The sequence below is a fragment of the Gopherus evgoodei genome, chromosome 21 (genome assembly GCF_007399415.2).
Source record: "Gopherus evgoodei ecotype Sinaloan lineage chromosome 21, rGopEvg1_v1.p, whole genome shotgun sequence".
In the NCBI taxonomy this organism is placed as follows: Eukaryota; Metazoa; Chordata; order Testudines; family Testudinidae; genus Gopherus; species Gopherus evgoodei.
Genome location: NC_044342.1, coordinates 7,142,320 through 7,156,002, shown reverse-complemented (window position 1 = coordinate 7,156,002; position 13,683 = coordinate 7,142,320). Strand labels below are relative to the sequence as shown.

General features: G+C 40.3%; 1 pseudogene; it reads left to right on the top strand.

The window, feature by feature from the left end:
* Window positions 1-7,606: 7,606 nt before the first annotated feature.
* Window positions 7,607-8,551, top strand: LOC115637847 (annotated as a pseudogene).
* Window positions 8,552-13,683: the final 5,132 nt, after the last annotated feature.

Here is a 13,683-nt window from a genome sequence, read left to right as displayed (position 1 = left end):
GTGGACTACATCCACCCTGACTGAATTGGCCCTATTAACACTGGTTCTTCACTTGTGAACCAATCTCTTAGAAAAATATCCAATCTTGATTTAAAAATTGTCAGTATGGAAAATCCACCACAACACTTGTTAAATTGTTCTAGTGGTTAATTACTCTCACTGTTAAAAAATCATGCATTATTTCCCATCTGAATTTGGCTATCTTCAACTTCCAGCCATTGGATTATGTATACTTTTCTCTGCTACATTGAAGAGCCTATTGTCAAGCTGTCTGGAGTGATTCACAACCATGAAAGGTTCATCAACCTCAGGACAGATTGTCTAAAAGCAGGGCACACACCCCAAATGTGTGGTTTGTTCTATAATTACATTTCACCAACCCAGTAACAAATGTGAATGCCTGTGAATCAAAGTAACAGTCTTACTATGGATTCATACACAGTCTCGTTGGGACCTCCTGTCTATCTTGCCACCCAGGTATGCTGGACTTAGTGATAAATGGTTAATTACGTCAAAAAACACAAAATATTCAGGTTGACCCCAGTCCCAAGAGACCAGTCACTTACCCCAGATCAATTTGTACTTTAGATCTCACGCCAAAGTCAATACTAGTAGCTAATCCAATAATAAACTAATTAAGGAGTTATTAACTAGAGGAAAAAAGGAGAGAGTTATTTACAAGTTACAGCAGGCAACATATAGGCACAGATGAATAATAGGTGGTTCCAAAGGGTGACTGAAGTGTAGCAATCTGTTCACTGAATGAGTTTTAGGGATAACCCTGGGGATATCTGCTTTTTGTTCGTGAACACCAGCCCTTGTAAGAGTTCAAACAGCAAAGAGAGAGCCATTTCTTTACATGCCCTTCCCCCAGAATTCAAACTGATGGAATGGCAGCTCCTGCATGTAACTTCTTCGTGGATAGATGGGGCAGTCAACAAAGCTTTGTCCTACAATGGACCGTTTAGTTTTGAGAGTCCTTCTTGATGGACAGGAAAACCACTCTTCCTGCTTATGTTCAAAAATTCATAGCAGGCATTTTTACAATTATAAAACAAAACTTACATATTACCTTATAGCATGAGATATAGGCATCACAAATATGAATCAAACATGCAGCAACTTAAACACTAAACGCATCTTTACAAGTCTAACATCTGTCTTTAAGAATATTAACATACAAGTGAGCTGGTCTCATATGTGTGGGAACTAGGGGTGTCGGGGTGCTGCAGCATCCCCAGGTTTTACTGTGAAAAGTTTGCTGGTGCTGTCTGAACAAAGCTACAATTATTTTGCGATGCTGGAGAATCCCAGAGCTGTGCTACTCCCATGTGGTGTAAGCAGGAATTGCACGTTGTTCACAATTTTGAACACACGGGGTTCAGCACCCGCACTAGAAAAAGTGCTCCCATGCCACTGGCTGGTCTGAATTCCTATGAATTTGTCAGTGCTCCGCTAACACCTACAGACTTGGCAAGATATGGCACCTAGTTTGTCGTCATCACACCCATTATTCAATAGTTGTTCCCCAGCGAGATGCTATAGACTGTAGTCAACTCACCCTATAACCTTCTATTTGTTAAGATAAATAGACTGAGTTCCTTGAGTCATTCACTGTAAAGCATGTTTTCTAATCCTTTAATCATTCTCATAGTTGTTTTCTCACTCCTCTCCAACTTTTCAACATCCTTCTCTAGTTGTAGGCCCCAGAACTGGACACACTATTCCAGCAGGGGTCTCACCAGTACCAAAGTGAGAGGTAAAATAACCTCTACCCAAGATTCCCCCTTTTTCTGCATCCTGGAATCACATTAGCTCTGCTGGCCACAATATCATATTGGGAGCTCATGTTCAGCTAATTATCCGCCATGACCCCAAATATCCCTCTGTATATGGAAATAATAGCACTGCCCTGCCTCACAATCACTGTCCATTACCAAGAGCAGATTCACTGGGATAATGTATAATTGTTATTAGAAACCTGGCCCAATGACTCAGCTGGTATAATGCAGCGCAGTGCCATTGTTTTCACTGTAGAGGCTGTGATTCACATTATCTAAGGATCTAGTCCATATCTAGAAATAAATAAATAAATAAATCAAAGTATATAGAGCTTTCTGGGTCTGTCATATTTCCCATTGCAAAATACTCATTCATTACTGATGCAGAACACTGTTAGCTTTCTACGCAAGAGATTCCTGTCCCAGAGGAAACCAGAAAGTGTTTGGACTCCCCAGAAGTAATTAACTCTTGCTCTTAGAGTCAGATGAATAAAGGATTTTATTTTCCAAGAGGAGAGGGATATATTTTTCCAAGCGAAGAGAAGTATATAAATTTGATCAACACCCACATATAGCCCCCTCACCCTGCAAGAGCTGACTTTGCAGGGTAAAGGATAGCTGATGGTGTTGCATGTTGTATTTGTGAGACACAGAGATAAAGAGAGAGAAGGAGACAGAGAGAAGGAAGGGAGGGAGATATTAACTAGATAGATAGATAGATAAACTGTATGGGGATAGAGAGAGAGAAAGATTTTTCTTTCAAGGCTATATGGTGATAACAAAGTCACTACAACTAGTACTTTACTCCCAATTCCATTGTATGTTATATACATTATTTACATATACATTATATATAGTTCCATTAACTTCAGAGGCATCATTAAGTAAAGCGCTTTTCAACTTCAGTGAGGGTGTCACAATCAATCTGTCTCTTTATCTATCTGTGGCAGGGAGTATGCATTACAAGTCCGAAGGTCAATGATCTCTTTCTGGAAGCTAGGTGAGTTTGCTTTTATTTTACTCCTTTTTAGCCTGCTACATCTATAAAGGTATGCTCCCTTTCAAAAGAAACTCTTATCTGCGAACACTGAACCTTATCCTCAGAATCTGTATCTCCCTGTGGAAATTAGCAGGTCAGCCCTCTCCAGGGATCAGCCAGGACTGCAAAGCTAATGTTGGCTAACATAACCCATCAGAGCCAGGGGAGGTGGCACCCTGAAGATTCTTTCTCAAAAATCCTTGGCTTTATTGGCAGAGGATTTGTCATTCTGAGAGAGACCTCAGTCTGCTAGGAAGGTGGGTCTTGTGCTGAAGTTGACCTCACTATGTATAGGAATTCCATGGCTGTGAAATAACATTTTCTTTCTCTGTTTATTGGGGCAGGTACAGACAAGCTTTCAAGGGCAAGTCCTGCATGTCAGGCATGCCTACATGTATAGCAGCATGTAGAGTACAGTACACATGTAGTTATATGCCAGAGTGAAAGACAGGCTGTGCCCATGTGTAATTGTGATGCTGCAAAGAAAGGCTCCAGCACTGGGAAGGCAAGTGGGAAAGGTTCCTGCCAGGGGGCGGGGGTAGAGAATGGGGCCATTATCTCAGATGGGATCCCCTAGTGCTAACGGGGTAATAAAAATAACAATAATATGAAGATTCATAAGATATCAGGAGGAGGAAGATGACAACCAGTGTCCAAAATATGGCTCTTGAAAATGAATGCACACACGTATAATACAGGCCATGATTTTCAGGAAGATTAAAGGCCAAAGACTAGAAATCATACAAAAAATAGACAGTAAAAGCAGCAAAGAATCCTGTGGCACCTTATAGACTAACAGACATTTTGGAGCATGAGCTTTCATGGGTGCCGAAGTGGGTATTCCCCCATGAAAGCTCATGCTCCAAAACGTCTGTTAGTCTTTAAGGTGCCACAGGATTCTTTGCTGCTTTTACAGATCCAGACTAACACAGCTACCCCTCTGATAAAAAATTGACAGGTTATTTTATATAATCACATAGCTATAGAAAGGTTATAGTCCCAGAGAAGTAGAATATTAAACAAAGCTAGAAAAAACTTCTATAGAACACTTTGGATCAGGTTGTTTCACTGCCTATCTATTTGATTCAGTTTGTTTAAAAAAATGTAGCCAAAACACAAAGCTTTGGTTGATTTTTCATCTCTTTGTAGGAAAGTTATCTTTCTGCTAACCAATTCACTCAGTCTTTCTAGCACTAGTCACCCATATTGAGGACACAGGGATAATTTCATGGAAGGGTGATAACAAGCCTAGAGAAATCATAAGGAGACTATCAACTTATCTTGGTGAGTAGACTTTTTCCACACCACTCATTTTGGTAAATACATTGGGCTGATTCTTATACTAGTATAAACTGGTGCAGTTCCATTGAACTGAGAATCTGAATCACTGGGTTTGCCCTGTCTTGAAGCCTCTGCCACATGGCAGAATTTATACCTCTCCATACAAGGTGGATGGAAAATGATAACATTCAGATTTGGTTTCAATTTATACACAGTTTATGTAGGTGTTGGTCACTACACAATATGCAAGACAGTATAGAAACAGGAAGAAGCTAGACAAAGACTAGTAATACCTAGATCACATCTAGAACTTGCCCCCAGCAGATGTGAAAGCACTTTAGAAGAAGGCAGCTTCATGTGAACACACGGGGTCAAATTTACCCTAGTGAAGCCATGGGAATTTTGCCATGGGAAGTCAATAGAATATGGATTTAGGCCTTCTTCCTCAAAAGTCTCTATTCTAGGACAATTCAAAATGCATGTTTAAAACAGTCAGCTGCCAAATTACCACCATCAAAACTAGTAATAACAGTCAGAGCTGGTCAAAAATTTCCCATAGTTTTTCAAGGGAAATTTAAAGAATGTAAGGACAGCCATACTGGATCAGAGCAAAGGTCCATCTAGCCCAGTATCATGTCTTCCGACAGTGGCCAATGACAGCTGACCCAGAGGGAATGAACAGAACAGGTAATCATCAAGTGATCCATCCCCTGTCAACCATTCCCAGATTCTGGCAAAAAAATGTATTAAAAAAATCTGATGAGGATTTGAATGTTTGCTTTGTTTTCTGTTTTTCATTTGTTTATTTTAATTTTTCATTGTTATTATTATTATTATTATTTTGGCTGAAAGCTAAAATCAAACTTTAGAAAACATTTCTATGGAAAACTGATTTTCTTTTGAAATCCTTTTGTTGTTGATTTCTGTGTTTGAAAAGATGAATAAAAAACATCTTTGGGCTTTTGAACCAGATTTTTTTGTTCATGTTTTGGAGGGTCAGATTTTCACTGTAAAAATGGGAAATTTTGAATAAAAATATTTTGTACAAAAAAATACAATGCATCATCACTCTAGATACATTGCCTGCTTATCAGAGATGCTGAGCACTTTGAGCTCCCATTGATATCCACAGAGATTTGTGGGTGCTTTATGTCTCTGAGCATCAGGTCAGTTACTGAGTTGCCTACATGCAGATTTCAATGCCTAACTGTAGGCACTCAAGTTTAAAAGTGTTAGCCAGTCATTTATAAGACATGCCAAATATTTGTGCCATTTCCTCGGTATGGCTCTAGAGACTATTCAAAAGGCAAAGGCTCTGTCCTGAAGAACTTATAGTCCATATTAGGACAGGATGAGAACTGGTGTCCTCAGTTGGAAATGGAAGGGAAGACAATGGCTGTAATAAGAAGAATACATGATTGCTTTTGTTAGTAACATGTGCGTGCTGAGGATTTCATAATCAATCAGCTAAACAGAAAGAGCGCTCTGAGAGGCATCCGTAACTGGTCACAGAACAACAGATCTTGGCCCTGGTGTGGTAATTGGATCTGTACAAATGGACTCCTGTGCCTATCCAGAACTCCATTTACCTCAGCAGGACTCCACACATGGGTGCAGGGGTCCATCCAGCAAATCCAGCTCAATGAAATGGGCTGTGAAGTGCTGTTCTATTCTGCCATTTGCTTATGTATCAAGGACACCTACTTTTCAATCAATCCCATCCTTCAGCTCACGTCATCTCCATTCTCTTCAGCATCTGTTGAGGTTACTGACCAAAAATGAGATGGAGAGATAGTGATGCTAAGGAAGTTTGAGATTCTCCTCCCTCTTGTGTGTCATCAACCAAAATATCTATTGGGATTGATTTTTTATGTCAATGGGGTTACACGGATTTGGTTGACGGCAGAATGTGTGTAGACAATGGAGTCAAATATGTGTCAGAATTTCAGACCAGGATACTCAGCAATTTATGAAAATCAAGCCACTTTATGGTTTCTCAAGTCAACCAGCCAAATCTGAGAAAATCAAAATCACCATCTACTTTGGCAAATCTTGGCCAATAACATTACACTAGAAAGAGAGAACAATCCTGATGTACATATCCCATGTTTAATGTTCAGGGTTGGAAACTAGTGAAAAACATCTTCGATTTGCAAATCTATGTTGGGGAAAAGACCACCACCTTGTTAATTTGATCAGACAGCCTGAGGCTCCTTTTATTGATATATCGTCAATACATGTGTGCACACACGGAGAGACAGCATATTCCCTAGCAAGGGTTAAGCTGCTCTCCCGAACTGATTTTCACCAGTGCTTATAAAACTTAAAACCGCAAATTATCATATCTTGCTTACACATAAATCACAACCTTATTTGGCTATCATATGGCATACATTGCAGAAGCACAATTAATATCATCCTTATATGGTATAACATATGTAAAATTGCAAGCCTTATCTTTTCACTTCCTCATGGATGTTTACGTGATTGTCAGAAGACCCTGACAGTTCAGTTACCCTACTTGCGGTCAGGCTGACCAGCCTCGCAAGGCCCCTTTGGGATTCAGTGTCTGGTGTCCAGTTTCCGATTCCGGCCAGCTGTTTCTATGCTGATGCTTGGATTATTTATGCTAACGCAAGCTTTTTAATATATTACTTTAGGGCAGTGATGAGCTGGATATTAGGGAACTTTCTTTGAGTTTTTCCCTTATGCTAGCAGCATGATCATGGTTTGTGTATAATGAAACTGCCTTCTGGGAGTGCAGTTCCACAGTGGTTAATATAGCAACTTATTCCTTATGTGTTAGCAGTCTTAAGGCCTGGGGCTTATACTTATGATTTATTATAAGCTATGTATCTTAGATTTATGCAAGGGGGGTTGATTTTCCCTATCACCTATCACTTATGGGGCTCAATTCACCACTGCCCATTCCACTCAAGTCATTGTAGTTGTGCTGGGGAAAAGCTAGAATAACACAGGAGTTAATGAGACTTATTTATACCAATCACTGTGCCTCTTTTACAAAGTTATCTGACAAAAAACAGCAGTGGTTGGAAGGTTATTTTCAATTTAGGTACTTTTTGTCTACCTGTAAGCCAACACAGTGCAGTGGATGGATGATATGGGATCTGGTTTAGAAAAAAAGGGTTTACATGAGGTTTCTAAAAGCAGATCTTTCTTGTATGGCTCACAACATGAGAAATGGGGTCAAATAGGAGAATTAATTGGATACGGTGTTGACACCAGTGTAATCAAAGAAAATATTTGTGTAAATCCACATGGAATAGGACTCACTTTATTTTTATCCAACTTAGAGTGTTCAATTAGAAATGTGAATTTGTCCGAGTCCCCCTGGCTTCAAAATCTCACTTGGGTTCTATCTATCTATCTATCTATCTATCTATCTATCTATCTATCTATCTATCTATCTATCTATCTCATTGAATTTCCATAACCTGTTATGTTAGTTAATTTCATTTCTTTTTCTCTTCATACAGATCACTAAATGTGAATGGAAAACCAAACCAATGTGAATGAATTTATTCTTGTGGGAATTTCTAAATACCCAGAACTTCAATTTTTCCTCTTCTTGGTGTTTTTAGTTATTTACCTAATCACTCTGGTAGGGAACTTGATAATTATGCTGGTGATAAGGGCTGATCCTCACCTCCACACCCCCATGTACTTCTTCCTGTCTCATTTGTCCTTTGTTGATATCTTTTATTCCTCAGCCATTGTCCCTAAGATGTTGGTGAATTTCCTAGCAAAGCACAAAACCATTTCTGTCAATGGCTGCCTTGCCCAGATGTTCTTCATCCTGCTCTCAGCTGGTACTGAAGTTTTTGTGCTCTCAGCAATGGCTTATGACAGATACGCTGCCATATGTCACCCATTGCATTATGTGGAGACCATGAACAAACGAGTGAGCAGACATTTGGTGGGTGGTTCCTGGACAATGGGGTTCTTGTATTCACTGGTCAGCACTGTCCCTGTTTTAAAGTTACACTTCTGTGGGCCCAATGAAATCAGGCATTTCAGCTGTGAGCTCCCTCTGCTATTACAACTGTCTTGTACTGGGACCTTCACCAATAAAATAGCTCTTCTTTCTTCTGCTGTGATATTTGGTTTCAGCTCCTTCCTCTTCACCCTGGTCTCCTACATTCACATCATCTCCACTATACTCCCAATATGCTCCACGGAGGGAAGACATAAAGCCTTCTCTACATGCAGCTCCCACCTCATTGTGGTGGTTTTATTGTTTGTGACAGCTCTTTCCCAGTACATGAAACCCAGTTCGGTTGCTTCCCTGTTTCTAGATGAACTCTTTTCCATCCAGTACAGCATCTTGAACCCGATGTTGAACCCCATCATCTACAGCTTGAAAAATAAAAATGTGAAAACTGCTCTGACAAGAACACTAGGGAAAATTCAAGTTTCTCATGCAATGTAACCATTTCTAGGTTTTATCTTTTTTCAATAAAATTATAATATAAATCGAAGAATTGTGGAGACTGCACTATCTAGATATTTTGAGTTCTTTCAACTTGTTGACACTGATACACAATTGACAATCAATTTAGTTTAGATCAGGGATCAGCAACCTTTGGCATGCGGCCCATCAGGAAGATCTGCTGGCAGCCTGGGATGGTTTGTTTACCTTCAGCATCTGCAGATTCAGCCAATCGCAGGCCACGGTTCACATTTCGAGGCCAATGGGGGCTGTGGGAAGAGGCACGGGCCCAGGGATGTGCTGGCCACTGCGTCCTGCAGCCCCCATTGGCCTGGAACAGCGAACTATGGCAAGTGGGAGCTGCGATCGGCCGAATCTGTGGTTGCTGAAGTTAAACAAACTATCCCAGCCTGCCAGTGAATGTCCCTGATGGGCCGCATGCAAAGGTTGCTTATCCCTGGTCTAGATAAAAGCACTCATGCAAACAGTTTATAGGGCCAAAATGTTAGGTGCCATAAACAGGTGTATCTCAGTTGGCTTCAGTTGAACTATTTCAATTTACACCAGCTGAGGACCTGGCTCATTATGTTGATATCCATCCTTGATTTATTTCTACTTAAAGCAATGTAAGCTTTCGAATTTGAGTAGCATTAAATTTGAAAATCAAAGCGCAACGAATCCCAACGCTAGAGATTTAGACTGAACTTGAATTGGCATTGAGTATAGTTCGAGCTAATGCATGCTAGGTAAACCCAAATTTTCACTTGATTTTTAGCCTAGCCACAACTCCACGAGATAAATCAAGCTACATGATTTTGCCGTGTATCTACATTAGGAAAAAAGTGTCAAAGTTAGATCAGTTATAATTATTATATTTTACTCTAGGGTCTTAATCTTAAGACATTCTTCCTAAAGGGCCTAAGGGAATTAGGTGCTGAAATGGGGCCCTGGATGTTATGTGAAGAAAGCAGGTGTTAAGAGTATTAGTAATGATAATGTACTATTCAGGACTGTATGTCTGCTTATATTTTGCGTCTTTTTTACCCATTTGACATTTGATATTTTTATATCCTTAAAGCACTTATATCCTGGTGAACAAAGAATAAAGACACCGTGTGTTACGTCTGCCCACAAAAAGATGATGTGAAAGGAGATAAGAGATAGAGCTGCAGTGTTGCTGGGTAGAGTGGGAGTTCAGTATATGAGTATACACTAGAAGGACAGTCCTGCCTCAACTCCTTTTCCTAGATAAGATCAAGCAACCAGTCAAAACGGGTGAGGCGGGTAGGGTGGGGATGGGGGAAGGTATAAGAAACACTAAAAGCCAAAGAAATGCTTGTCCCTGACAGAAGCACAACCTCACTCCTTAACCCTGCGTGAGATACAAAAGAGGTGCCATATACATTAATGGATTCAGAGATTCCGAGGTCAGAAGGGACCATTGTGATCACCTAGTCATCCTGGAGTGCATAGGCCATAGAACTTCTCCACAATAATTCCTAGAACAGATCTTTTAGAAAAAAATCCCATCTTGATTTAAAAATTTCCCTTGATGGAGAATCTACCATGACCTTTTGTAATTCCTACAGTGGTTAATTACTTTATTAAATCTTACACCTTATTTCCAGTCTGAATTTGTCTAGCTTCAACTTCCAGCCACTGGATCAAGTTAGACCTTTCTCTGCTAGATGGAATAGCCCATTATTAAATATGTGTTCTCCATGTAGATACTTATAGACTGTAACCAACTCATCCCTTAACTTTCTCTTTCTTAAACTAAATAGACTGACCTCCTCAAGTCTATCTCTATAAGGCATATTTTACGATCCTTTAATCATTTTCAGGACTTTTCTCTGAACCTTCTCCAATTTAGCAACATCCTTCTTTAATTGTGAACACCAGCAACGGACACAGTTTTCCAGCAGCATACTTAGATACATTCTTATGCTTTGTCCAGTTAGGGCCTGATCCAACTCTCAGAAAAGCTAATGAAATTATTTCCTTTGAGCTATGAATGGCCTGTCTTAAGACAGGCTTGAAGCATAGTTTATTGAGATAGAGTTTAGTCTAGTAAGTAGAATTCGGAAGAGCTTGGTTCTACTCCTGAGTTCTGGTTCTGCTGCTGACCAGTCACTTCCTCTCTCTGCATCTGTTTCCCCTCTCAATCTTTGTCTATCTTGTCTATCTAGATTGACAAAAGTGTGAGATAGAGATTGTCTTTTCCTATGTGTTTGTCCAACACAAAAGGATCCTGTTCTCAACTGGGGCTTCTAGACGCGACTGTAATGCATGTAATTATGGACCATGTCCTAGTATATATTTGTATAGAGCCCAGCACAATGGGAGCCTGATTCTGATGAAGATTTTTTTGGCAATCTCATAGTGCAAAGAATAAGAGTTGAAGTAAGAGAGAGGAGAACCAGTCTCTCCATATACAGACTTCAAGGCTTTCAGGATTGAGCCCAAATGTTGGTCTCTTTTCTCAGTTACTTGGATTGGAGTTCAGCTTAGACTCTGATTTGCATCAATGAAAGTAAGTGTGAGTGCAGACAAAAATGTTGTTTAAAATTTTCCCCCTAGATATTAATAAAGGAAGAATTGCTAAAGGAAGGACTCTGCAGTTCAGAAGATAATTGTTAGCCTGGACTGTTCAGTGGGGACTAAGTGAGTTAGCCACCTTTAAGAATCCCAGCCTGTATGTCCCTTCAGGGCATCAATGATAGCAGTGTTCTCTAGCAATTATCTTGGAGGCACATGCACCCAGATTCACAAAGGGACTGAGGTGCCAATATCTCAGTTTTAGGCACTGCTGCAAGCCATGAAACCCCACATGGCTGCTGCCCCACTTTGTAGGTGCCTAAACTAACTCAGCACCTACATTTTTGCTGTGAAAGTCCCCTAGGTACTTTAGTTTCTGCTTCTGAACGTGTACACTGCTGCATCAAGCAGACACCTGGACTCCAATCTCAGGTTTAATCCCCAGCATGCTGCACTCGCCTATCTGGCCTGTGGGTCCCAGTCTGGGAACACACCTAACTCCACACAAAATAGCTGGAGGGACAGGAAAGACATAACCATAACCTCCTTCATACCCTTTAGTCCAGTGATTAGGCAACTCACCCAAGATGTTGGCTATTCCAGTTGAATTTCCCATTTGGCCTGAGGAGAAGATATTTGAATAAGGGTTCCCTGCCTCTCGGCTGAGTGTTCTACCCACTGGGCTCTGGAATACCTGGATGTGGATATCTTTGAATTTCTCTTGTTAAAACTCTTCCACATTGGAGATATTATTAAATATGCGTTGAGCCAGAGAGATGGTGGGAATGATCCTATGGTCCAGTGCTTTATAGCCAACATGAATGTTGTTGCCCTGCTGATCTTAATCTACTCAGCAATCTAACCTGTTGACACTGAACACTCATCTTTATGTTAGGAGTTCCAGATCCCATTTTATATTGTATATGGTAAAGAGTTTAGGCTGGAGTTTTCAGAGGAGTCTAAGGGAGTTAGGCACCCAATAGCCATTGAATTTCAATCAGAATTGAGTCTTTGGCTTCATTAGTTACTTTGGAAAACCACAGCCTAAATAATTAATGTGAATAACATGAAGTAAAGGTCAGAACTTTATTTAGGATCTTCCTCAATAAACTTTGTATATTCATAGATTTAAAGCCAGAAAGAACCATTATGATCATCTTCTCTTATCTGCAGCATAACAGGGACCCAGTCATTCCTGTCCCAAGCTTAATAACATCTGCATGATAAAAGTGACCTCTTAACCTTCTCTTTAGTAAAATAAATAGATTAAGTTCCTTGTTATAAGACTAGTTTTCCAGACCTCAGTTCATTCTGGTAGCTCTTTTCTGAAGGTGGTTGACACCCGAGGAAGATCTGTCCCTCATTGTACACAAACATATGTGGCATTAAGTGTTGGTGAATGAGTGACACAGATTGTTAGGCAGAGTGAACTTCAGGGATCAAATCCTAAAGGTAACAGAATGTTACACCATCCATTCTCTTGGTATAAGTGAGTCCTCTTGGATTAAAATAAAAGAAGGCTCTTATTCATCTCGATAAAGATTAGGTTTCTCTGTCAGATCTACATCCATTCATATCCCTTTGTATTTAGCAGGATTTGCCTATTCAGAGTTAGGCTAATTTGATGTGCTTTTTTTAGGGATAGAAGGTCTTGTCACCTGCATGTGTACAGAAACTGCATGTCAGTTTGAAATCCTCACATGATCTGCACTCGGCAAAAAGACCTCAGGTGAGTTTAGTTTTTTTGACATCTGTGTAATCTATTGCTTCTGTTTTTTTGTTTGTTTGTTTGTTTTTTTAAGCGATGTGAGTGTTCCTGCCTTGTGTTTTCTCTGTCATTCGTGCCTGTGCAAGGTGAGGGAAAATTGTGTGAGAGATTATTCCATTCGGATCCAGCAGCATTATACACCCACTCTGTACTCATGCTCTGCTGATATTGGGCACCTCAGGCTCCGAATAACTAGCTTCATACACAGGTCTAACTCACTTCTGCTAGATTCACCAGTGCTCAGATACTCTGAAAATCAGACTCACAGAACACCAAGCTGGGCACCATGCACTTGTGAATAGCTATAAATCTGGGCCAATGCCATTGGGTTAATAGATCCCTAGTGGACCTCCCTGCACTGGGAATACATTTTGTCTATTCATATCTAAATCTCTGCTTATTGTGTGATTTCCCAGACTTCCTGCACTCAACCTGCCACTTTTAGGTGCATATATCCCATCTCAGGAATCACCAGATGAATGGCAGCTGTGGTCATAAGAGGCATCCATTCTGGTTCCTCAGTCTAAAAGAGAGATGGGGTGCTGGCAGGATGTTCGCTGTGAGAACTCCAAGACGTTAGAACTTGCTCCTCACTTTGGACCAAAAGACCACAAATTTTGAGACCTTCCAGGCATGTTCATGAAGACACTGGTTTGACATGTGATGAAGATATGGAGAGGCAGAGAAGTTGCTGGCTGGCTGACTTCTTGCTGAAAGGATCATTTGTTGCTGCTAAGGTTTTACTGTAGAATTAATGATCCCTTAGGGTAGCTGTTGGGTGCCTACAAGCTTTTGAAAATCCCACTAGGCTCCTAAATGTGTTGAA